Source organism: Taudactylus pleione, unplaced genomic scaffold, assembly GCF_031769625.1.
Source record: "Taudactylus pleione unplaced genomic scaffold, aTauple2 ptg000191l, whole genome shotgun sequence".
NCBI lineage: Eukaryota > Metazoa > Chordata > Amphibia > Anura > Myobatrachidae > Taudactylus > Taudactylus pleione.
In genome coordinates this window covers 850,427-874,150 of record NW_028284593.1, presented here as the reverse complement: position 1 = coordinate 874,150, position 23,724 = coordinate 850,427, and the positions used below count along the sequence as shown (strand labels likewise).

General features: G+C 46.3%; 1 protein-coding gene across 2 annotated transcripts in view; it reads right to left on the bottom strand.

Annotated features, from left to right (window-relative positions):
• Positions 1–14,793: 14,793 nt before the first annotated feature.
• The window catches only part of LOC148519293 (septin-2A), a 131,711-nt gene continuing 122,780 nt past the window's right edge, over positions 14,794–23,724 (bottom strand). The window contains exons 13-14 of one of the 2 annotated variants that reach the window (XR_015878949.1): positions 18,198–18,247; positions 14,794–16,280 (exon numbers count right to left, since the gene is read on the bottom strand). The gene's annotated coding sequence lies outside the window, so the exon portion shown is untranslated. The remainder of the gene's footprint in view (positions 16,281–18,197; positions 18,248–23,724) is intronic. The other variant, XM_088476660.1, reaches the window with a different exon arrangement.

Here is a 23,724-nt window from a genome sequence, read left to right as displayed (position 1 = left end):
GCCTCCCCGCCCCCGCCCCACATTGGGCGCCAACAGCCGCAGGAACCACGAGGAGCCGGCGTTCACTGCACACACACGGCATCCCTCATCCGAACAGCCTCACCCGGCCGTCCCGCTGCACGACGTGGCACACACGCAGGTACCGGCCTGCATCCCAAACACGGAGACGCCGACCTGCCGCAGCCTGCGCATCCAGCCAGGCTCCATCCACCACGCTGACCCACCCTGCCAGCGCAAACAAGACCAACTGTGCCACCATCACGGGGCACAGCCGCACCAGTAGCTGCAGCACAACAAGAACGGCCATCTAACCTGCCGCTGTATACCATCAGAGACTGCCGACCACCACCCCCAAATCGCAACGCCTACACAGGCACCTACCGGTAGGTAAGTTGTACAAATTGCGGGACGCCGCCACATCATCTATCCTTACCAGACTTCCACCTACACTGTGCCGGGCGTTAAGACTGTCGACCAAAGGTCCAGCAGGGACAACGTGCTGGTCCAGGACTGCACGGAAAAGGAGACCCCTAAAAGGGTCTACCCACCTTCCCCCCCGTGCACCCATCCTGCTCTTCCCCCCACTGCTCCTGGGTCAATTACCCTCTAGTAGCATTGTGCCTACCTACCTTAAACCAATAAAATTACCTTGACCCAACACCACCGTCTACGTCTCTCTGTCATACAGATCACTCTTACCCAAGCACTTTACACACTGCCCCACCATATAGAGAGCGCGCCTTACCCAGCTTTTACCAAAATCCTTGATGGAGCTTCTCTTGCCCCGGCAACTACATTGGCTAACATTGTAGTCATACGGAAGCCAGGCCATGAAACAGAGTTATACACTAATTACTGGCATATATCCCTACTAAATGTTGACATTAAAAATTATTGTCAAACAGATTGGGCTCACTTCTTGACGATCCATCGATCTGATCCACACTATTCATGATCAAAAGCTCCCAGCCATGATTCTGGGGTTATATGCTGTAAAAGCATTCATCTGTATAGCTTGGCTATTCATGTTTAGAGCCTTAAGTTCAATGGGTTTCGGAGGGAAATTCTATAACGGTGTCACGGCCATATACAATGTCCTAGAGCACAGGTGTTGTCCAATGGGACTGCTTATCCTTTTCTATCACCCTTTAAGTTTTGCACTGGTTATAAAACCATTGGCGGCAAGGATCCAGGCCAATCCACACATATAAAGGATCAAAGTGGGTGGTCTGGAGCATAAAATTGCGTTATATGGTGATGTTCTATTCACTGTAGCTTCCTCATTTCCCATTTACTTAAAGAAATTGAATAATATGGCAGCAACTTGGATATACAGTAAAATTAACAAGCAGAAAACAGAGGTCTTAGACTTCTACATGTCTGGGAAACTTAAACCCACACTGGCACAAAACTATCCTTTCCAGTGGAATCGGCACCAAATTATATACTTTGGAGTTCATATCACAAAGATTTATCACCATCTAATTCAAGCTAATTAACCAAACGTCTTACACAATTTAAAACAGAAACCGGGACCTGGAGTGGCTGTTACAATTCATGGATTGGCGAGATCATTGTCGTCAAGATAAATTTATTACAGCCCTACTTATTTCAAAATCTTCCAGTGTGGGTTCCCCATTATGTTTTAAAATATCTTCATCATATTACCACCTAATTTATATGGTCCAAAGAGACTAAAACTTTTACAGAAGCCCACACTGGGGGGAGGTTTGTGTGTCCCAAATTTCAAACTCTGTTACGTGGTAGCCAAACTTGCTCAATGTGTCTTATGGGACCGGTCAAAAACCGAGAGAGCGTTTCCTGTGCGTGCCATCCAGCTATATCACATACATTAGATATCAGGGATTTTGCTAACCGCTGTTTTAAACTTGCTCCCCACCAAAGCCCCATAATTCTGCTATTTCATAATCCTGATTTTCGACTTGGTGTAATCTGACTTAATTAAGACCTTGGCTACTCGGGGAAATCAGACTGCTAAATGATACATGATCGAGGGTTCCCCACATTTGCCAAGTTCAGGCCAAACTCTCCATCCCACATATCTTCAAATACAACATTTCTTCGATTCAATTTTTTTCAGAAAGACCTCTCACTACTTGCCAATCATTGGTCCTAAGGGGTGACGGCACTATGGGGCTTGTTTCCACTCTGTATGCAGAACTCCAGCAGTCGGAGTTGGATTGGAGACCCACATGAGTTGACATGGGAGGCTGACCTAGGGGAAACCCGAGACAATGAAGACTGGGAAGATATGCGCATCAATGTATCGACTAGTTCTATTTGTGTACGAAAAAAGGAAAATGCTTATAAGCTTCTCTCTAGGTGGTATTATGTTCCAAATAGACTGAATAAAATAGCTTATGCTGGAGATGTGGTACTGATGTACGAACAATTCTGCATACATGGTGGAGATGCCCGAAGCTCACCCCATTGTAATTAAATTACTTTTCTGGTTCACTTCATTGTAGACTTCAGTATCCAAGCCCCAAATACTTTCACTTGTCACTGAGCTTCCCAGACACTTCCCGTCATCAATATAAATTAATCAGACACACTTTCAGTGGCCATGTCAGTTGGCAGGAATTAGGAAATGAACGGAAACTCCTCATATATGGGAGATTATAGTCAAAGCATGGAATGTATTAGTAGTATTCTGTACTGCTCATCTAAGAGCTTCACCAAAATTTGGGTACCTTCGACCGCACATTTTCACGTTCCTCTGGCACTTTCCCCGACATCCCTCTAATCCCCCTGCATTTCGGGTATTCCAATAGATTATTCGGATTGGACCAGTTGAGCTGAACCTGCCCCCTCCTTTCCTTCTCCTTTCTTTCTCAGCTGATGGCCACCACTCACCTTTTCTTGCTGCCTTTCTTGCTTTCTGATCTAGCTCTCTTTTTACCTGTCTTAAAATTTGAAGAGTTGACGCGTTTATAATTTTTTCCTTCACCATGCATAGTATATGTTTGCTTATTACTTTACAATACTTACTGCTGTTATTACAGACCTCTATGTAGGTCTGTCTTGTATTACAAAGAAAACAGAGCTATATACATAGTACAGATCGAGTCTCCCATATCCAAATATTCCAAAATACAGAATTATTTGAGCATGACTGAGATAATGAAATCTTTGCTTTTTGATGGTACAAAGTACACAAACTTTGTTTAAGGCACAAATTATTAAAAATATTGTATAAAATTACCTTCAGGCTGTGTGCATAAGGTGTATATGAAACATAAATTAATTTCATGTATGTACACAAACTTTGTTTGAGCCACAAAATTATTGAAAATATTGTATAAAAATACCTGCAGGCTGTGTGTATAAGGTGTATATAGAACATAAATGCATTGTGTGTTTAGATTTGGGTCCCTTTCTCAAGATATTTCATTTAGGTATGCAAATATTCCAAAACACGTAATATTCCGATATCCAAAATTCCCCTTGTTCCAAGCATTTTTGATATTGGAGACTCAACCTGTATGTTAGTACCTAAAAACGGAATCTGTATGGAATCCCGGCTGCCGCATGGCCGGCAGTTCGATTCCTGGCAGTGGCAGCCCGACAGATCAGCCGAGCCCGGCAGCGGAAGGCAGCGCTGGAAATCCTGATCGTCCCTAAGGTAAGTATAAACTAACCTAACCTAACCCCCTAACCCTCCTTAGGGTGGCCTAACCCTAACCCCCCCTTCCCCGCTGCCTAAACCTAAGACCCCCAGGGGGGGGTGCCTAACCCGCTGCCTAAACCTAACCCCCCCTTCCCCTAGCATAACCCTAACCCTCCCGGGGGGTGCCTACCCCTACGTCCCCCCCGGGTGCCCTAAACCTCCCCCTCCCCCCCTTGGCTGTCCGCTCACAGCGCCCGGCATCCCTCCGATCGGGATGCCGGGCGCCGGTCTCCCTGCGTCAGGTAAATGACAGGCATCTAGATATAGACGTCGGTCATTTATCCCACGCCGGGATAAAGCAGCCGGGAAGCCGGCTATCGGTATTAAGGCAGCCGGTTTCCCGACTGCATACCCCTAAAAACTGTTATCCTTGCGCTTGGTTTGTCAACCTGTGTTGCTGCAAGTCCAATTAGCCAGCAGCCGGCTGACCCAAAAAAAAGCACACTAACAAATATAAAATATATATATTGGACTGCGCTACCGGTTTGGGATGAAAAAATTATATATACACTACCGTTCAAAAGTTTGGGGTCACTTAGAAATGTCCTTATTTTTGAAAGAAAAGCACTGTTTTTTTCAATGAAGATAACATTAAATTAATCAGAAATACACTCTATACATTGTGGTAAATGACTATACTAGCTGGTTTTTAAAGGAACATCTACATAGGTGTATAGAGGCCCATTTCCAGCAACCATCACTCCATTTTTCTAATGGTACATTGTGTTTGCTAAGCGCATTATAAGACTAATGGATGATTAGAAAACCCTTGTGCAATTACTGTATGTTAGCACAGCTGAAAATGGGTTTGCTTGTTAGAGAAGCTATAAAACTGGCCTTCCTTTGAGCTAGTTGAGTATATGGAGCATCATATTTGTGGGTTCGATTATACTCTCCAACTGGCCAGAAAAAGAACTTTCATGTGAAACTCAAGAGTCTATTCTTGTTCTTAGAAATGAAGGCTATTCCATGTGAGAAATTGACAAGAAACTGAACATTTCCTACAACGGTGTGTACTACTCCCTTCAGAGAACAGCACAAACTGGCTCTAACCAGAGTAGAAAGAGAAGTGGGAGGCCCCGATGCACAACTGTCCAAGAAGACAAGTACATTAGTCTCTAGTTTCAGAAATAGACGCCTCACAAGTCCTCAACTGGCAGCTTCATTAAATGGTACCCAAAAAACGCCAGTGTCAACGTCTAAAGTAAAGAGGCGACTCCGGGATGCTGGCCTTCTAGGCAGATTGGCAAAGAAAAAGCCATATCTGAGACTGGCCAATAAAAGGAAAAGATTAATATGCGCAAAAGAACACAGACATTGGACAGAGGAAGATTGGAAAAAAGTCTTATGGTCAGACGAATCGAAGTTTGAGGTGTTTGGATCACACAGAACAACATTTGTGAGACGCAGAACAACTGAAAATATGCTGGAGGAGTGCCTAACGCCATCTGTCAAGCATGGTGGAGGTAATGTAATGGTCTGGGGCTGCTTTGGTGCTGGTAAAGTGGGAGATTTGTACAAGGTAAAAGGGATTTTGAATAAGGAAGGCTATTACTCCATTTTGCAACGCCATGCCATACCCTGTGGACAGCGCTTCATTGAAGCCAATTTCCTCCTCCAGCAGGACAATGACCCAAAGCACACCTCCAAATTATGCAAGAACTATTTAGGGAAGAAGCAGGCAGCTGGTATTCTGTCTGTAATGGAGAGGCCAGTGCAGTCACCAGATCTCAACCCCATTGAGATGTTGTGGGAGCAGCTTAACCGTATGGTACGCAAGAAGTGCCCATCAAGCCAATCCAACTTGCGGGAGGTGTTTCAGGGTGAAATTTCTTCAGATTACCTCAACAAATTAACAGCTAGAATGCCAAAGGTCTGCAATGCTGCAAAAGGAGCATTCTTTGACGAAAGCAAAGTTTGAAGGACAAAATTATTTTTTCAAACAAAAAATATGAGATATGGTGAGAACTTGTTATCTCTATTTCTACGAAGTCCATAGGGTTCCACAGGATACCTTGGGGTATAGGTGATGACGTCAGGCATCGGGCACCATAGAGTTAAGTTTTCAGCCTCCCAGGATGCACTAGGGTCCCCCTCCTATACCTCGCCCCCGAGCCAAGGCATCTCAGTTACGTACCAAGCCATAGGCCGGAGGAGGATAAGGAAGAGAGAGAAAAAAGGATCTGGACACACACAAGAATCACATTCTCACCAGAGGGAGACGGAAAAAACGGTGACCATAGTAAAGCCCATCTGCAGCACAGGTGCGACAGGGCGGGAGTCCTGTGGAACCCTATGGACTTCATAGAAATAGAGATAACAAGGGTAAGTTCTTACCATATCTCATATTTTCTACTTCAGGGTCCATAGGGTATCCACAGGATACCTTGGAGATGTCCCAAAGCAGTATCCTTCAAGGGTGGGGACGCTCCTGTGCTGAAAGGAGAGTCCGCCGCCCGAAGGAAGCATCCTGAGAGGCAAAGGTGTCAAACGCGTAATACCTCACAAATGTATGGACCGAGGACCACGTAGCAGCCTTGCAGATCTGGACTGCAGAGGCACCACGTCGAGCTGCCCACGAAGGACCCACAGACCTAGTGGAATGAGCCCTCACAGAGGATGGAACCGGCAGGCCTACATGAAGATAAGCTTCTGAAATGGCCATACGGATCCAAGCTGCCAAAGTTTGCTTTGAAGCAGGCCAACCCTTCTTACGGAATCCATAGAGGACAAACAAGGCGTCCGACTTCCTAAACGAAGAAGTGCGGTCAACATAAATCCGTAAAGCCCGCACAACGTCCAAAGTGGCCTCACCCACCGACAGGTCAGGTGAGTTAAAAGCCCGCACAACTATTTCCTCGTTGATATGAAAACGGGAAACAACTTTGCAAAGAAAATCAGGACGAGTGCCCAGCACCGCCCTTTTCCCATGAAAAATCAAGAAAGGGGGTCTACAAGAGAGAACCCCTAAATCAGAAACACGTCTGGCCGAAGCGATGGCCAGAAGGAAAATTATTTTAGCTGTCAGCCATTTAAGATCCACTGAGCCCAGTGGTTCAAACGGCGGTCCCTGGAGATTCTCAGGACCACAGCTAAATCCCAAGGCGCCACCGGTGGAACAAATGGCGGCTGAATTCGAAGAACACCTTGCATAAAGGTGCGCACATCAGGGATTGTAGCAATCCTACGATGGAACCAGACAGACAGGGCAGATACCTGCACCTTCAAAGAAGCAAGGCGAAGCCCATGGTCTAGTCCCGCCTGTAGGAAGGCTAGAACTCTAGACAGATGGAACTCCCGAGGTGCATAACCTCTCGGTCGACACCATTGGAAGAACGTATGCCACACACAATGGTATATTCTTGCAGAAGCCGGTTTCTGAGCTCTCAGCATAGTGCGTACTACAGAACTGGAAAACCCCCTGGACCTTAACATGGCCGTCTCAACAGCCACGCCGTCAAAGACAGCCGAGTCAGGTCCGGGAGACAAGGACCCTGTGACAGTAGGTCCGGTCGTAGCGGCAACCGCAGAGGGATGTCCATGGACAGACCCTGAAGGTCTGAGAACCAGTGCCGTCTGGGCCACGCGGGAGCTATCAACAGGAGCGTCCCTCCTTCCTGTTTGAATTTCCGGATTACCCGTGGAAGAAGGGAAAACGGAGGAACGAGATAGGCAAACCGGAACGTCCACTGGACGGACAGAGCATCCACCAGAGACGCCTTTTCGTCTCTTGTGCGAGACCCGTACACCGGCAACTTGTTGTTGTGCCGTGACGCCATGAGGTCGATCTCTGGAAGACCCCACCTGTCCACCAGAAGTTGAAAGACGTCCTGGTGCAGAGACCATTCCCCCGGATGAACGTCCTGGCGACTGAGAAAGTCAGCCTCCCAGTTGAGGACTCCCGGGATGAACACCGCTGATATGGCCAGGAGATTGTGCTCCACCCAGATCAGGATGCGGGACACCTCTACGAGTGCCGCCCGACTTCGGGTTCCTCCTTGCCGATTTATGTAGGCCACGGTGGTGGCGTTGTCCGACTGGACCTGCACGGGACGACCGTGGAGAACCCGATGGGCCTGCTGGAGAGCATTGAAAACGGCGCAGAGTTCCAAGATGTTTATCGGAAGCTCCTTTTCCGCCTGAATCCATCTGCCCCGGAACAAGTGTGGACCCGAGACCACTCCCCAGCCCCGAAGACTGGCGTCTGTCGTCAATAGGACCCAGTTCGCCACCCAAAACGGATGACCCTTGTTGAGATGGGTTGTCTGCAACCACCAGGCAAGGGACAGGCGAACCTCCGGAGTGAGCACCATCATCTGGGACTTGAGACTCTGAGGCAGGCCATTCCATTTGGACAGGATCAATTGCTGCAGAGGTCTGGAGTGAAACTGGGCATATTCCACCATGTCGAATAGCGTTGTCCGACTGGACCTGCACTGGGCGACCCTGGAGAACCCGATGTGCCTGCTGGAGGGCATTGAAGACCGCACGGAGTTCCAAGATATTTATTGGAAGCTCCGCTTCTGTCGGAGTCCACCTGCCCTGGAACAAGTGTGGACCCGACACTGCTCCCCAGCCCCGAAGACTGGCGTCCGTTGTCAACAGGACCCAATTTGGTACCCAGAACGGACGTCCCTTGCTGAGATGGGTAGTCTGCAACCACCAGGCAAGGGACAGGCGAACCTCCGGGGTGAGCACCATCGTCTGGGACTTTAGAGACTGAGGCAGCCCGTTCCACTTGGACAGGATCAGGTGCTGCAGAGGTCTGGAGTGAAACTGGGCATATTCCACCATGTCGAACACCGACACCATGGAGCCCAGTAACCTCATCACCGAATGCAGAGACACCCGGCGACTCTGCAGACAACTGCGCACCCTCAACTGTAAGGCAGAGATCTTTTCCCTCGTCACAAAGATCCTTTGCTGTCCGGAGTCCAATAAGGCTCCGAGGTGCAGAATTCTCTGAGACGGGATCAGGGTGGACTTCTGCCAGTTTATTAACCAGCCGTGCTGTTGGAGTACCGCAATCGTGAGGTCCAAGTGGCGTAGAAGGAGCTCTGGAGATCCTGCTACCAACAGAAGGTCGTCCAGGTACGGCAACATGCGGACTCCCTGCACCCGCAGGGAAGCCGCCATGACCGCCATAACCTTGGTGAACACACGTGGTGCTGTCGCCAGCCCAAAAGGTAACACCCGGAACTGGAAATGATCGTTGCGGATTGCAAACCTGAGGAACTGTTAATGGCGTAAAATAGGGACATGCAGGTAAGCGTCCTGTATGTCCAACGACACCATGTAATCCCCAGGTTCCAGCGCCAGGATGATGAACCGTAGGGTCTCCATCCGAAACCTCGGCACCCGCAAGGACTTGTTGAGTGCTTTGAGGTTGAGGATCGGACGGTACGACCCATTGGGTTTCTGCACCAAAAACAGATTGGCATAGAAACCCTGGCCCCTCTAGGAGAATGGAACAGGCACTATAACTCCAGCCTGGAGCATAGTGTGCAAAACCTTCCGCAGTTCCATGGCTTTGTTCCGGTCTGATGGAAGACCCGTGGTGAAGAATCGGGACGGGGGCCTGTGCCGGAAGGAGAGGGCATACCCGTGAGAAACCACCTTGAGAACCCAAGTGTCTGTCGTGGTAACCGACCAACACTGGGCGAACTGCAGCAGGCGGCCTCTCACTCTGGGATCCCCCAAAGGGAGGCCTGGACCGTCAGGCCGCAGGTTTGTCATCGGACTTAGGAGCCGGACGTCTGGTACTCCAGGCCTGCTTCCGGGGCTTGGCTGATTTTTTGGGGCCAGCCTGACGGGGGAAGGACTGTGCTTTAGGCCTACCCTGGGCCCGGTAAGGCCGATAAGGACGATGTACCTGAACTGGAAGGAACTGCAGCAGACGGGAGACATGCCGATTTGGCTGCTGCCAGCGTGGCTACAATTTTGTCCAGATCCGGACCAAATAGGACTTCTCCATTAAAAGGCAAAGCTTCCAAACCCTTTTTGGAATCAGCGTCCGCCTTCCAAGATCGCAACCATAAGGTGCGACGAGCCACCACAGCTGCCAAAGAAACCCAGGAAGTCAGGGTACTGATATCTAAAGCCGCTTCGTTAATGTAAGTGGCCGAATCCCGGAGATTGCCTATCAACTCGGTCTGTTCAGCCGAGCAGTCGGAATCGAAAGACGCCTCCAAACTATCAGCCCAGCGCTCCATAGCTCTGGCTGCCCCCCCCCCGTGGCATCCTTTAAGGAGGACATGGAGGGCATGGGTAACGTGGCACTTCGGACCAGGCGTGTCACATGAGAATCTACCTGTGGCGGGGATTCCCACTTAGCAAAATAATTGTCCGCGAACGGATAAGCCACTGCTAAACGTTTTTGAGGCTGATACCGTCTGCCTGGATGTTTCCACGCTTCCTCTAAGTGGTCCACCAATTGACCCGAAAGAGGAACACTGTGGCATCACCCTTAACATCTTTGAAAAAGGCATATTTGGATTTTGAGACCGGAAGGTTCATCATCCTCAATAACTAAAGCTGTGTGGACTGCACGAATAAGGCCGGGTATATAAACCTTAGACTTAGCGTCCGACTCTTTAGTACGGAGAGGTTCTTGGTCCGACAGATCCAGAATCTCCCCATCATCGGTCGTCCCCTCGTCATCCTCATAAGGAGTAGACAGAGATGCCACCGGCCGCTTGTGAGGCCGTAACACGGACTCCCCTTGTAACACGTCTGACAAATGCTGCACAGAACTTGTCAGCGAATTAACCCACGCAGGCTCCTGAGAAACCTGAGGGGAAATAGGGAGACTGTGGGGTACCATCAGTTGTCTCGGGAACCCCTGCAAGGGTGACGACACCACTGACTGCTGGGACAATCCCATTTGAGGGAATGTAGGTTGCGGAGCTAACTGGCCCACTAGGGTTGTAAGCGCTTTAGCGAAACAAGCCCAGGGCGGTTCCTGTACCGGAGCCATGACAGTATTTGGCCGCGTCAATAAAAAAACACGGCCGACATAGCCCCTCCGCGCTACCCTCCCCCTCTGCTATAGGTACCTTACATGTAGTACACAGAAGCTGGAGAGGAAAATCACTTTCAGACATGATGGCAAGTATGTGACCCCTCTCACTGATACGCGTTAGTATAGTGAGAGAACCGCCCTGCAATCACCGCACCGCAAGGGCTTTAGCAGAAGACCAGGGACAGTGAAAAGGCTGACAGTAGAAAGTGAAAGTACAGGCAGCAGACGCTAGCAGCAGTCACATACAATGCAAAGAAATCAATCCCTGCACTATCAGCGCTGATCCTCAACTACGCACAGGGCCTGGTAGGACTCAGCGCTGCATACACAGACCTGTTCCAACGGAGAGGTATGCTGGTGACCCAGACCACGATGCCACCGATCAGCAGCTTCCAGCAGCATTCACCATGCTTCCATAAAGATGGCCACCGAGGAGCAGAGAGGAGCCCGGCCTGGGGGAGGAGTGCTTCCACAGGGCCAATCGGCAGGTGCAGAGGGGGCTGTGTGCAGCGGGGGAGGCGCCGGCTGTGTACAGGGAAGGAGCGCTCCCCTGGCATGCAATTAACCCCTGGGACGCCGCAGCGCTACCGCTCAGCTGCGGTCCGCTGTCCCAGGGGGGTAGTGGAAGCGCAGGTCCGAAACCTGGCTCCCCAGGGAGCCCCCTGCCTGGGGACTCTGGACCATGTTCCAGCGGGGACCCACTGCGGGACCCCGCTGCTTACCTGCTGTCCCCCTTGAATCCGGCCATGGTCCCAAACATCTGGGGTCACCGCTAGCTGTGACCCCAGATGCCTACCAGCATCCCCGGATCAGTACCGGCATTCTGGTACCGGCGGGGGTGTAGGGAAGACAGCATGGACGTCAAGAATGACTGTCCATGCTGTACCTCCAGATGTGCAGCCACAGCTGCCTTGTAGAAAACTTCAGGGGCTATCCTTAGCCCCCCTCTAAACAGGTGCATCCGACTTCGGCCGGGCACCAACGAAACTGAGATGCCTTGGCTCGGGGGCGGGGTATAGAAGGGGGACCCTAGTGCATCCTGGGAGGCTGAAAACTTAACTCTATGGTGCCCGATGCCTGACGTCATCACCTATACCTCAAGGTATCCTGTGGATACCCTATGGACCCTGAAGTAGAAATCATTATTTCTAACCTTGCCAATGTTTTGACTATATGTTCTATTCATTTTGCAACTCATTTGATAAATAAAAGTCAATTTTCATGTATAACACAAAATTGTCTCGGTGACCCCAAACTTTTGAACGGTAGTGTATATTAAAGTATTATTTGACTGAGCTTTAAAAAAACAAAATAAGAGAAATAGATAATTTAAAAACTGTACTATTCATATCATCCTGTTTGTTGCGTACAGATGTGTCCTCATACTCCTAACGCTTTTGCATCATATGTTGTGAGACACCTGACTAGATTCCTCAATTTTACGTCTTTGTTTGCAAATAGTCTAGGTACTTAGCATTTGATTTTTTTTGTTGCAAAGGAATTGGTATGAAGTTGCAGATTAAACATAGTGATGCATGGCGAGGGTCATCCTTATCGGACCTGTCTTGCTGGTTTAACTATGTGTCTTAGTCCGACTATAGTGTACAAGTTACTTAGGATTAGTGATTTGGTGCAGCTAAGTAGCAAAGTCCATGGTGTGCTAAACGGGACTATTTGACGCGATTTGAGGTTAGGTGTGTGAGGACACAACTGCAATAGATAATGTTTCTAGTAATTTATCACTTATAAAATTCATAACAATAGGAAGTGGAAGGGAAATTTTAATATATATGTATACAGGGCAAGTTGGAGATGGTCACACAGGGAAGATGTTTGGAGAATATATATGTATACAGGGCAAGTTGGAGATAGTCACACAGGGAAGATGTTTGGTGAATATATACTGTATGTTAGTGTTAGGCACCTCTAACGGAGAGTTAGAGGGGGGAGGTTAGGCAGTGGCGGGCTGGGCCAGAGGGCAAGGTGCCATGTGCCCCCCAGGCCGCAGCGTCATGCGGGCCGCGGGCAGTCTGTGTCACTGTGAGACAGACTGCACCGCGTGTGTAGCGCTGACCGGAAGTTCGGTCAGCGCTACACAGCACAAACACACAGCCGCCGGAGCCGGCAGCTGTGTGTTTGCTTTAGCAGCTGATGAGAGTCAGACAGACTCTCATCGGCTGCTGCTCCCACTGCCAGAGCCGGACATCTTCCGGCTCCCGCAGTGGGTAATGGGAGTGACGCGTCACTCCCATAATGCAAAGCAGCGGACGGAGGAGCTGATCTCGGCGGTGGGAGCAGGAGCGGGTGTCAGGTGTTTTTTTTTTTATATTATGTGTGTCTACTGCGGGGGGTCTGGCACTATAAGGAGGAGACCACTACTGGGAGCACTACAAAGGGGGGGGACTACTACTACTGGGGGCGCTACAGGGGGGGGACTACTACTACTGGGGGCACTACAAGGGGAGGGACTACTACTACTGGGGGCACTACAAGGGGGGGACTACTACTACTAGGGGCACTACAAGGGGACTACTACTAGGGGCATTGCACAGAGGGGAGGGGACTACTACTAGGGGCACTACATAGGGGGGAGGGGACTACCACTGGGGGCACTGCATCGAGGGACCACTGCTGGGGGCTCTATATAAAGGGCACTGCATAAGGGTTACCACTACTGGGGGCACTATATAAGGGGCTTACTACTGGGGGCACAAGGGGCACTGCATAGGGGGGATCACTACTGGGGGCACTACTCGAGGCCTGCATAAGGGTGTCCTCTCCTGAGGGGGGGGGGGCGCCGTAGCACGCACGTTCTTTTGGGCACCCTGGCTACACGCTACTCCTCTGCCAGGGCCGCCTGCATGCATTTGCCCCCCAGGCTAAAAGTTGCCAGCCAGCCCCTGAGGTTAGGGATAGTATAGTTACTTACCTTGTCGGGATCTTGACTTCTGTCTTCCGGCGTTGGTATTACATCTGCCGGGCTCACGTCCGGCGTTATGTCATACTGATTCCGTATACAGGGCAGGTTGGAGATAGTCACACAGGGAAGATGTTTGGTGAATATATATGTATACAGGGCAAGTTGGAGATGGTCAAACAGGAATATGTTTGGTGAATATATATGTATACAGGGCAAGTTGGAGATGGTCAAACAGGAATATGTTTGGTGAATATATATGTATACAGGGTAGGTTGGAGGTGGTCACACAGGAAGATGTTTGGTGAATATATATGTATCCAGGGCAGGTTGGAGATAGTCACACAGGGAAGATGTTTGGTGAATATATATGTATACAGGGCAGGTTGGAGATAGTCACACAGGGAAGATGTTTGGTGAATATGTATGTATCCAGGGTAGGTTGCAGGTGGTCACACAGGAAGATGTTTGGTGAGTATATATGTATACAGGGCAGGTTGGAGGTGGTCACACAGGAAGATGTTTGGTGAATATATATGTATACAGGGCAGGTTGGAGATGGTCACACAGGAAGATGTTTGGTGAATATATATGTATACAGGGCAGGTTGGAGATGGTCACACAGGAAGATGTTTGGTGAGTATATATGTATACAGGGCAGGTTGGAGGTGGTCACACAGGAATATGTTTGGTGAATATATATGTATACAGGGCAGGTTGGAGGTGGTCACACAGGAAGATGTTTGGTGAATATATACTGTATGTATACATGGTAGGTTGGAGATGGTCACACAGGGAAGATGTTTCATGAATATATACAGTATGTATACAGGGCAGGTTGGCGATGGTCACACAGGGAAGATGTTTGGTGAATATATATGTATACAGGGCAGGTTGGAGAAGGTTTTTAGTGAATAAATACATATAAAGGACAAGTTAGTGGTAGTCACACTGTAAAAGTAGTGAATATACTGTACATGTACTCAGGTACAGGTTGGTGGGGATCAGACTGTGTAGGTGTTTAGTGGATAAATGTGTGTCGAGTGCTGAGGAAAAAGGGCACATAATAATGAAACAATGTGTGAAGATATGTGTATGTCTCTGTTAGTGCACATTCCTTTACACTCCAGAAATCAACATCAAAATAAGAGCACTACACAGAGATTGGATCATCTGTAGTTTATTAGATATTACTTCTGTCAGGGATAAAATAAAACAGCAGAGAGGTCATGCATTATAGATTTGCACCTGCTAAAAAAAAAAATCAAACTAAGAGGAATGTGAGCTACATAACTTAATATAAACAAGCCAAAGCTTGCCAGGTTTAACCCCTCTCCTGTCAAGACTTTTTGGCATGATTACCAGTAGGAAGAGTGTGGAACCTGCCTGAGACAAATTAAGTTATTTGTAAAAGTCGGGTCTGATTTGTAATGGATCTTCTTCTTTGATTTTAGTAGTGTGTAGAGAGAAAGAGAAACCCATGCACTGCAATATCACTGTATCAGTAACACATCTCATCATGTACGAAGGTATCATACCTGCAGCAGTTGGTCTTACAGTAACTTCTTATTCCCATGTTAAATTATTTCCTGTTCATGACTCCATGTGTAAAGGTGTCAAAAGGAGAGCCAGGTACAGTGTTCATTATTCCCTGTCCTTCATACGTTCACATAATAGAAACATGCACAGGAGCAGCTACAGCATAAACGTGTGGGACAAGCTGACTGACTGTGGCAGGTCTGATCTTTATCTTACAATTTACAGTTTGGTTTCTAATGTTATGAGATAGGTATGTCAGGATATTTCTCACAACAGTGCAGATTTTACTCACAGCATTGTTTTAGTGCCTGCAGCAAAAAGCTTCCTGTTCATAGATAATCCTCAGTGATTACAGTAACTACCGATGGATAAAAGAAAAAAAAGGGGGAAAAGAAAGCTGCAAACCATCTTTATTTAATGGTGTTAAATTGAAACAGTCCGATATAATAAAGGCACTAGTTGGTTTAACAGCAATAACTTGTTAATGGCATGCATCCTTATGGGGCCTTACAATCAGATTACTTTGTGCTATCTGAAGGCACTGCGGAAGAGGGTAGGTACCATTGATACTTGAACCTTTGGTTCTACCTGCCAGAAAATAAATGACTTAAATCAGTATCGTACCTTACATACACAGGATTGCTAGTATCATTTCATTTCAATAATTTGCCTGAAACAAAATCTAGTATTTTGTTTTGACCCTCTCTGACAATTACATCATGAGTCTGATTAAAAAAAAGGTAATAATTGGTTTTGTTATAAGAAAAAAGTGCAAGTACTTTACATTTACAGACCTAGTGATAATGACATAAAACATGGCAGTGCATATACACACAGCTGACAACAAGATTTGCAACTTTCTGTTTCTAACAGAATTAAAATCTCCAGCAACAAGCACCGGCCTATGTGTACTTGTACTAATTCGTTATATGTTGGACATTAACATCAAATATACGAATATAAAAATACACTTAAACAAGTTATAAGGTTAACAAAGTAGTAAAGATCAAGAACGTGGCTGAAAGAAAGTAATGGCTGGGACTGCTGCACAGCATTTGGAGCCCAACTTTCAGTTTTCCATGTGGCAGGAGGGCTGACGGTGCTCCAGGAACCTGTTATTTAAAAAAATAAAATAAATAAAAGGTCAGATTAGTAAGCATGAACCAGGTACAAGTCGTGCCTCAGACTTCATTAACTAAATACCACATGAAAAGTCATTTAAAGGCTGTGAAACTCTGAACAAAGTTGATGTTCTCCAAGGAAAATGTTTTTGAAATTCTAAGCAAATAATGACAATACTGTAATGACTATACTGTAATGACTATACTGTAATGACTATACTGTAATGACTATACTGTAATGACTATACTGTAATGACTATACTGTAATGACTATACTGTAATGACTATACTGTAATGACTATACTGTAATGACTATACTGTAATGACAATACTGTAATGACTATACTGTAATGACTATACTGTAATGACTATACTGTAATGACTATACTGCGTCTTTGCCTTCTGGATGATTGGGACATTTAGTTTGAATGCTCAGGGGTAACTTTGCTATGGGTAAATATCAGCTGATATATTTCCATAAAATGGTAACCCCCCCACACCTCCTTACTTCCATCACTAACTATGTTTATAGGAGAGATACTCAGCACTGAGATTCCTGACTCATCCAGAACAGCTGTGTGCTCTTGCCAGGCTACGATATGAAGCGTACACAGCTGTCTGGAGGGTATTTCAGGGTTAAAATCTCGAGCCGTGGTAAAAGGGCAGATAAACACATTTGTTGTGTCTATTTTCAACTAAAGGGTTGTATCACAAACCACTTACTCTTAGAAAGCTCCACAACGTACAGCTGGGTACACTGTTAGGACTGCGGTTTGAGGTCTGAGGGTATACATACAGTACTGCTAGTCCCTACAACAAGGCTCCTGGAATGTGCATACTTTAGATACTCTGCTTAATCCCCATAGGGGTTTGTAGCCAAACGAGAAGCATCTGATCCATGCCTCCATATTCGTTAAGTCAATATTTAGGGTAAAATGTTAACATAAATTAGAATGCACAGAAAAAAGAATACAAATACAGTACTATTGGGCCATTTGGGAATCTCTACAGAGCAGCCAGAAAGAACATCAGTGGTTTATAAATAAAATAATAATACATAATTACAGTATGCAGTTGGCATAATTATGTAGAGTGACAAAGAGGACAGGACTGTGCTTACAGTCCATTATATATTATTACTCAAGAGTTCAATCACAATTTGCTGAATTATGTGGTTATGCAGATACTCACACATATAACATTGACCCTTAGGGAAATAAATACCAGGATCTCATGGTTTTGCTTAATTAAAAAAATTGCCAAAAAATGTGCACTTTTGCAAACTTGGACCCTATTACATTCACTTTTTGCAATTGTGAAGATCAGACACCAAATTAAATTAGTTCATTCAAAGGTACAAACACATTACAAGGACAGCTGAATTTTGGCTTTAAAAACAAACAGAACCACTAATACTAAACTGGGATATCGGGTCTTCTTTATATATCATCAAAGCTCACCTTGAAAAGTGAATGTAAAATATAGCCCCTGCAGCAGCAATTGCACCATTCCTGAAGAGGCTGCAGGATTTTGCGGAGCATTTCCTTGCCGACTCTTATTGAAAATAATATTATTAATTTGTGGAAAGTTTTGTAAATATTACCTCATCTCACCTTATAGAAACAGTGTTCCTAACACTTGGTATTTAATACAACCTTAATAGTTGATTTTTTTGCCCTTTTATACTGCTTCCTTTAAAGTGTCCCTTTATTATTCTATATGCTTACCGCATAATAATTTTTGCAGCATTTTAATACTAATTTTTAATGCCACACCTATATTATCCAGTGTAGTGGATGCTATTTACCTTTCTTGATCCAACGTAGACCAATGAGTTAAGGAAAGAAAAAACTGAACCAACAGGCCATTCGCCCAGTCTATAAAGCAGATGGGATTGCCAAATCTTACCTTGCTTGTGTGCTTGGTCTGTTGGTTTAGTGTAGGTAGAACCCATTACACTACGGAATATATGCAGGTGTATTAAATAATATCAAAAAACATAATTATTATTATACAGTAAGGGGACATGAATTATAGTTAGTAATAAGGAGAAAAGATCATTTTTAGTTTTAATGGGGATATTAGTTTTCATTAAGTACAGTATAATGAGGAAACCGTTATTTATTTTAACGTATAAGGGGACACATTTATTTTTACATATAAGGGAGCAAAAGTATTAGCTTAATTTGCTGAAGGGGGCAAATGTATTTTTGCTTTTTTTACCCTGCGACAGGGGTACCAGAAAGGGTGCAATGCCTGGTATCAGGAACTGAGCAGCCTAAGTGTGGGAGCCCAAAGATATGTACAGGCCCCTCCCTAGAGGTTATAATGAAATAATAGTTCATTTTTATTTCTATAGCTATCTCATAATAGTGTGCCCCAACAAAGGCAGAACTCAATAAGGCGTGGGGTTTGCTGCGCAGGGAATAGTTGCAGCTTTCATGCCCGGAGCTATTGAAGTAATCGTCATTTTCCCTGTGTGGTAAACCCTGGGTTAATGTGCGCTCTCCCATATATTCAGTGCAAAGCGTTTGCCCCATGCGTTAAATGCAGAGTCTGCATTTTAATGAAGATTTTTCCTAGCAGCTCCTGAGACTGCAAGGTAAAGCCACAGTCTGGGACTTAGCGGGTCGGGTTCCTGCAGCTAATTTAATTGGGATAGCACTGACAATTAGCCGCGGGGTAAACCCTGCGTCTGATTGAATATGCCCCAAAGAGGCTTACTGCATCTTTTGTTGTATGCTATGTACATTAGTGACTCCAGGGAGCACCAACAACAGATTCAGGGGCATATGTATCAAAGCTTGATGCGAGATAAAATTGTGAGATATATATCACCAACCAATCAGCTTCTAACTTACATTTTGCAGGCTGTGTGTAAGAAATGATAGTTTAGAGCCGATTGGTTGGTGGTATATATTTCACAATTTTATCTCACATACATATGCCCCTTAATCCCTGCACACTCTGTACTATTATGATACATGCTGGTTAAAATACTATAGATTTCAAAATCAATACAGTACATTTGTGCCTGTTTTTTTATTGGTTAGGTTAACCTGTGATTTGTGTAACTATATGATAATGCATCTAGTGATTTGTCTGTGGTTTTGTATTAATAAGTCAGGCAAGAGTTAATTGTCCAAAATCATTAAAGAAATACCCCCCCCCCCCCCCCTCCAAATGTATTTCTTCACTAGACACAGGATAATCCATTCACAAGCTTTATATATTGTTTGTGCTGCGAGCGGAAGGACCACGGAAAAAAAAGTCCTTTCTTAATGCAGGTGTTTTGACCTGATCTTGCATTGCACCCATGAATAGTGCCTGTTCCATAAAAAGCAACTTAATTGGCCTTCAGCGTTAAGAACACCAGCCACATCTGCTAGTCCAGTATTTGTGTTTAAGGCCAATGGAGTGCATACACAGACAGCTGTCCTCTTCCTGTGCTTAGAGGACATAGAAGAGTTTATATTCAGCTACAGGAAGAGATTTCTTCACTGTGGAAAAAACTGGGGAAAACTGAAAGCTACTGGAGGACAATCAGGGACTTGTGAGTCCATTCATCTGAGCCAAGGTTCTACTGTAAAATAAAGCCTATTTATAACTTCCCTTTCATTAGCTAAATATAAGGCACAAGGAACTGCCAAGTGATGGCTAACAGACAGGATTTATACTAAATAACAGGATTTTCAATGCAGAGCAGGAAGATTTTGAAATACCTCGGGGAGCTGAAGGGAATAGAAGAAAATATGGATGTTATGCTTTCAACCTGAGCTTATTGACACAATTGTTGTTGATTTGTTTATATAAAAATAAAAAAAGACATAATAATTACTATTTCTTTTTCACATAAGATTGAAAAAAAAAGATGTTCTATTTTTTTTAGGTTTTAAAAAGCATTTTAGAATTTATTCAATTGGAATCCTGCTTGGTACAATAAGGTGACTGCAGACGTCAGGATAAGCATTCGAATTGTCAGCTTCATAACGCCAGTGACATAACTGCAAGCGGTAGGTCTCAAAAAATGAAAATACTATATTAAAAAAGTCAATAATGAAGTACCTGCCACACTTTTCATCCTATTTGAGCAAATGATTATGCTATTTTTTTATATGTTTATCTAAAGTATTATTAACTTTTATAGGGTTTATCTTGTTAGCAGCCAATTAACTCTAAAGAATGTTTCTGTAATGTGGAAAGGAACCAACACAAACACAAAAATTTATAAACTCCACACAGATAGGGCTCTGCTCGGAATCAGGTCAGGACCCCTGCTGTAAGGCAGCAATGCTAACCACCACAGCTGGAATGGCCATCTGGCATTTCTGACAAATGTCAGTTCGCCGATGGCCTGATGGGGTGGTCTGGCCATCTGGAGGCCTGGTCGAGCAGCTCTGCCTCCCTGCGTGTGCTTAGACAAGGCGTGCCGTTTGGCTATGCCCCCTTTTCTGTGTGCACAAAGAAAGACTGGTAGGGCCAATCCTTACTAACCACAGTGCAGCTCATTGCAATGGATTCCCCTGCTCAATTTCTTTCCATTGATTCTGCTGGTTGGTTGTAAAAGATACATAACACTGGGGAACAAAAAAATATATATATTTTTCTTGCCAAGGATTTAAGATCTGTTTGAGAGTACTCGCAGGTCCTATTTTCACATTAGATCTTCGCTATAGCTGCATTGGCTCCAGTTTTCAAATTAATGAAAAATTATAAAATTTGTACTGAGCCTGCTGGGACATCCTCAGACCACAGCCACGCCTCCTCCCAGCATACAGAGAGGAGCAACACAACACATTCATATCTCCTCACTAACGCTGGGAGGAGGCGTGGCAGTGCACTGCTGAGCCTGCTGGGACATCCTCAGACCACAGCCACGCCTCCTCCCAGTATACAGAGAGGAGCAACGGAGAGGACCGAGTGACGCAGTTAGCACACCTCCTGTTCCTTTGTTCAGCCCTCTCTCTGTCCCACCACAACCAATTTCCCAGCCGTTTGGGCTTGTTTTGTTCAGTACGTCCTCATTTTGTTGGGAGTTAGCACAGACTAATTTCCCTGGGGTACCGAATAGACTTCGAAGTCCCCCCTCCACCTCGGTTCTTCACCACAAGTCTGCCAATGCCTGCAAGCAAGGCCAAGGTTTTACAGGAGGCTATCCAGTCTCTAGTAGTATCATCTGTACTAGTTCCGGTTCCGGAGCATCGGAGAGGTTTGGGGTTTTACTCGAACCTGTTTGTAGTACCAAAACCAGATGGCTTGGTCAGGCCCATCTTAAACCACAAGTCTTTGAACCTGTATCTGAAGATTTATCGCTTCAAAATGGAGTCTCTGCAGTCAGTCATAGCGAGCTTGGAACCAGGGGAATTCCTATTATCCCTGGATATCAAGGATGCCTATCTCCATGTTCCCATTTGGGAACCTCACCAGGCTTTTCTGCGTTTCGCCATATTGAAGGATCATTATCAGTTTCGGGCATTGCCATTCGGGTTATCCTCGGCTCCCCGCGTCTTCACCAAACTCATGTCAGTCATGATCGCTCTCCTTCGGTCATCAGGAGTGAACATAATCCCTTATTTGGACGACCTGTTACTCAAGGCTCCATCGGTATCTCTTCTATCAAATCAGGCCTTACTGACATATCAGACCCTAATCCAACACGGTTGGATAATCAACTTCAAGAAATCAAATCTCAATCCGTCCCAGAAACTTCTGTTTCTGGGCATGATCTTGGATACTGCCTCACAAAGAGTTTTTCTTCCAATAGACAAGGCCCGGGATATCCGGTTGTTAGTTCAGCTGGTCCTCAGAACAAGGAAGGTGTCCCTGCTTCTTTGTCTGCGTCTCTTGGGGAAGATGGTAGCAGCTTTCGAGGCACTACAGTTCGGCCGGTTCCACTCCAGGGTGTTTCAGCTGGACCTGCTAGCACAGGGGTCAGGGTCTCATCTGCTTCTTCATCGACAGATCCGTCTGAGCCCGGTTACCAGAGTGGCCCTTCTTTGGTGGACACAATCCAACAATCTGTTAGCGGGCAGAAGATTCGGAGTGTGGGACTGGATCATCGTAACAACGGATGCCAGCCTTCGAGGATGGGGAGCAGTAGTCCTCGATTATCACTTTCAGGGTCGATGGTCCCCTCTAGAACAGAAGTGGCCCATAAATATGTTGGAACTCAGAGCGATTTACAATGCTCTGATAGAGGCAACAGACTTTCTAAAGGCTCGTCCGGTAAGAGTTCAGTCCGACAACACGACGGCCGTCGCTTACATCGACCGCCAAGGAGGGACTCGGAGTCGCATGGCTATGCGGGAAGTAACTCAGATACTTCGGTGGGCCGAAAAACAGTCAGTAATCCTGTCGGCGGTATTCATCCCGGGTGTGGACAACTGGGAAGCAGATTACCTAAGTCGACAGGATATGCATCCCGGGGAATAGAAGCTTGATCCAGAGGTTTTCAACGCGCCGATACGTCGATGGGGATGTCCTCAGGTGGACCTCATGGTGTCGCGATTGAATCGTCAGTTCCCAGTATATGTCTCAACAACTTGGGATCCGCAGGCAGAAGCGGTAGACGCCCTGACGAGTCCGTGGATCTACGACTTCGTTTACCTTTTTCCTCCGATTCCGCTTCTTCCTCGTCTTCTAAAAAGGATAAAACAAGAATCAGCCTCTGTAATTCTCGTAGCTCCGAATTGGCCTCGGAGAAGTTGGTTCTCGGACCTTGGGTACCTATTGTCAGACGATCCGTGGCCCCTTCCTCTACGCCCTGATCTTCTACATCAGGGTCCATTCATACACCACAACTTAGCGCAACTGCGTTTAACGGGGTGGCTCTTGAAACTGATATCCTAAGACGCAGGGGCATCCCAGACGCGGTTATTCCCACCATGCTACGCGCCAGGAAGCCAGTTTCGGCTGCGCATTATCATCGCATCTGGCGTGCTTATATCTCATGGTGTTCCAGTCGGGGTCTTCCGTGTAGAATTTTTCGGTTGTCCCGGTTTCTGCTTTTCCTTCAGATGGGTCTTGATTCTGGCCTTCGGCTGGGAACTCTAAAGGTGCAGGTTTCTGCCCTCTCCATTTTCTTTCAAAGAAAAGTGGCCCTCATTCCTGAGGTGCAGACGTTTCTTCAAGGGGTCTTGCGTGTGCAGCCTCCTTTTGTACCTCCGATAGCTCCCTGGGACCTAAACTTAGTGCTTCTGTTTCTTCAGTCGCCCATGTTTGAACCTTTGGAGGAGGTCGATCTTAAGTACCTGTCTTGGAAGACTGTCCTCCTCCTGGCTCTGTCCTGTAAGCCACCTTACCTTGTGTTTCATGCTGATAGGGCGGAACTCCGGACGGTAGCCACCACCTTCCTTCCCAAGGTTGTGTCGGCTTTCCATATCAATCAGCCTATTGTGGTACCGTCATTGCTGGAGGACTCTGGTGGATCTTCTAC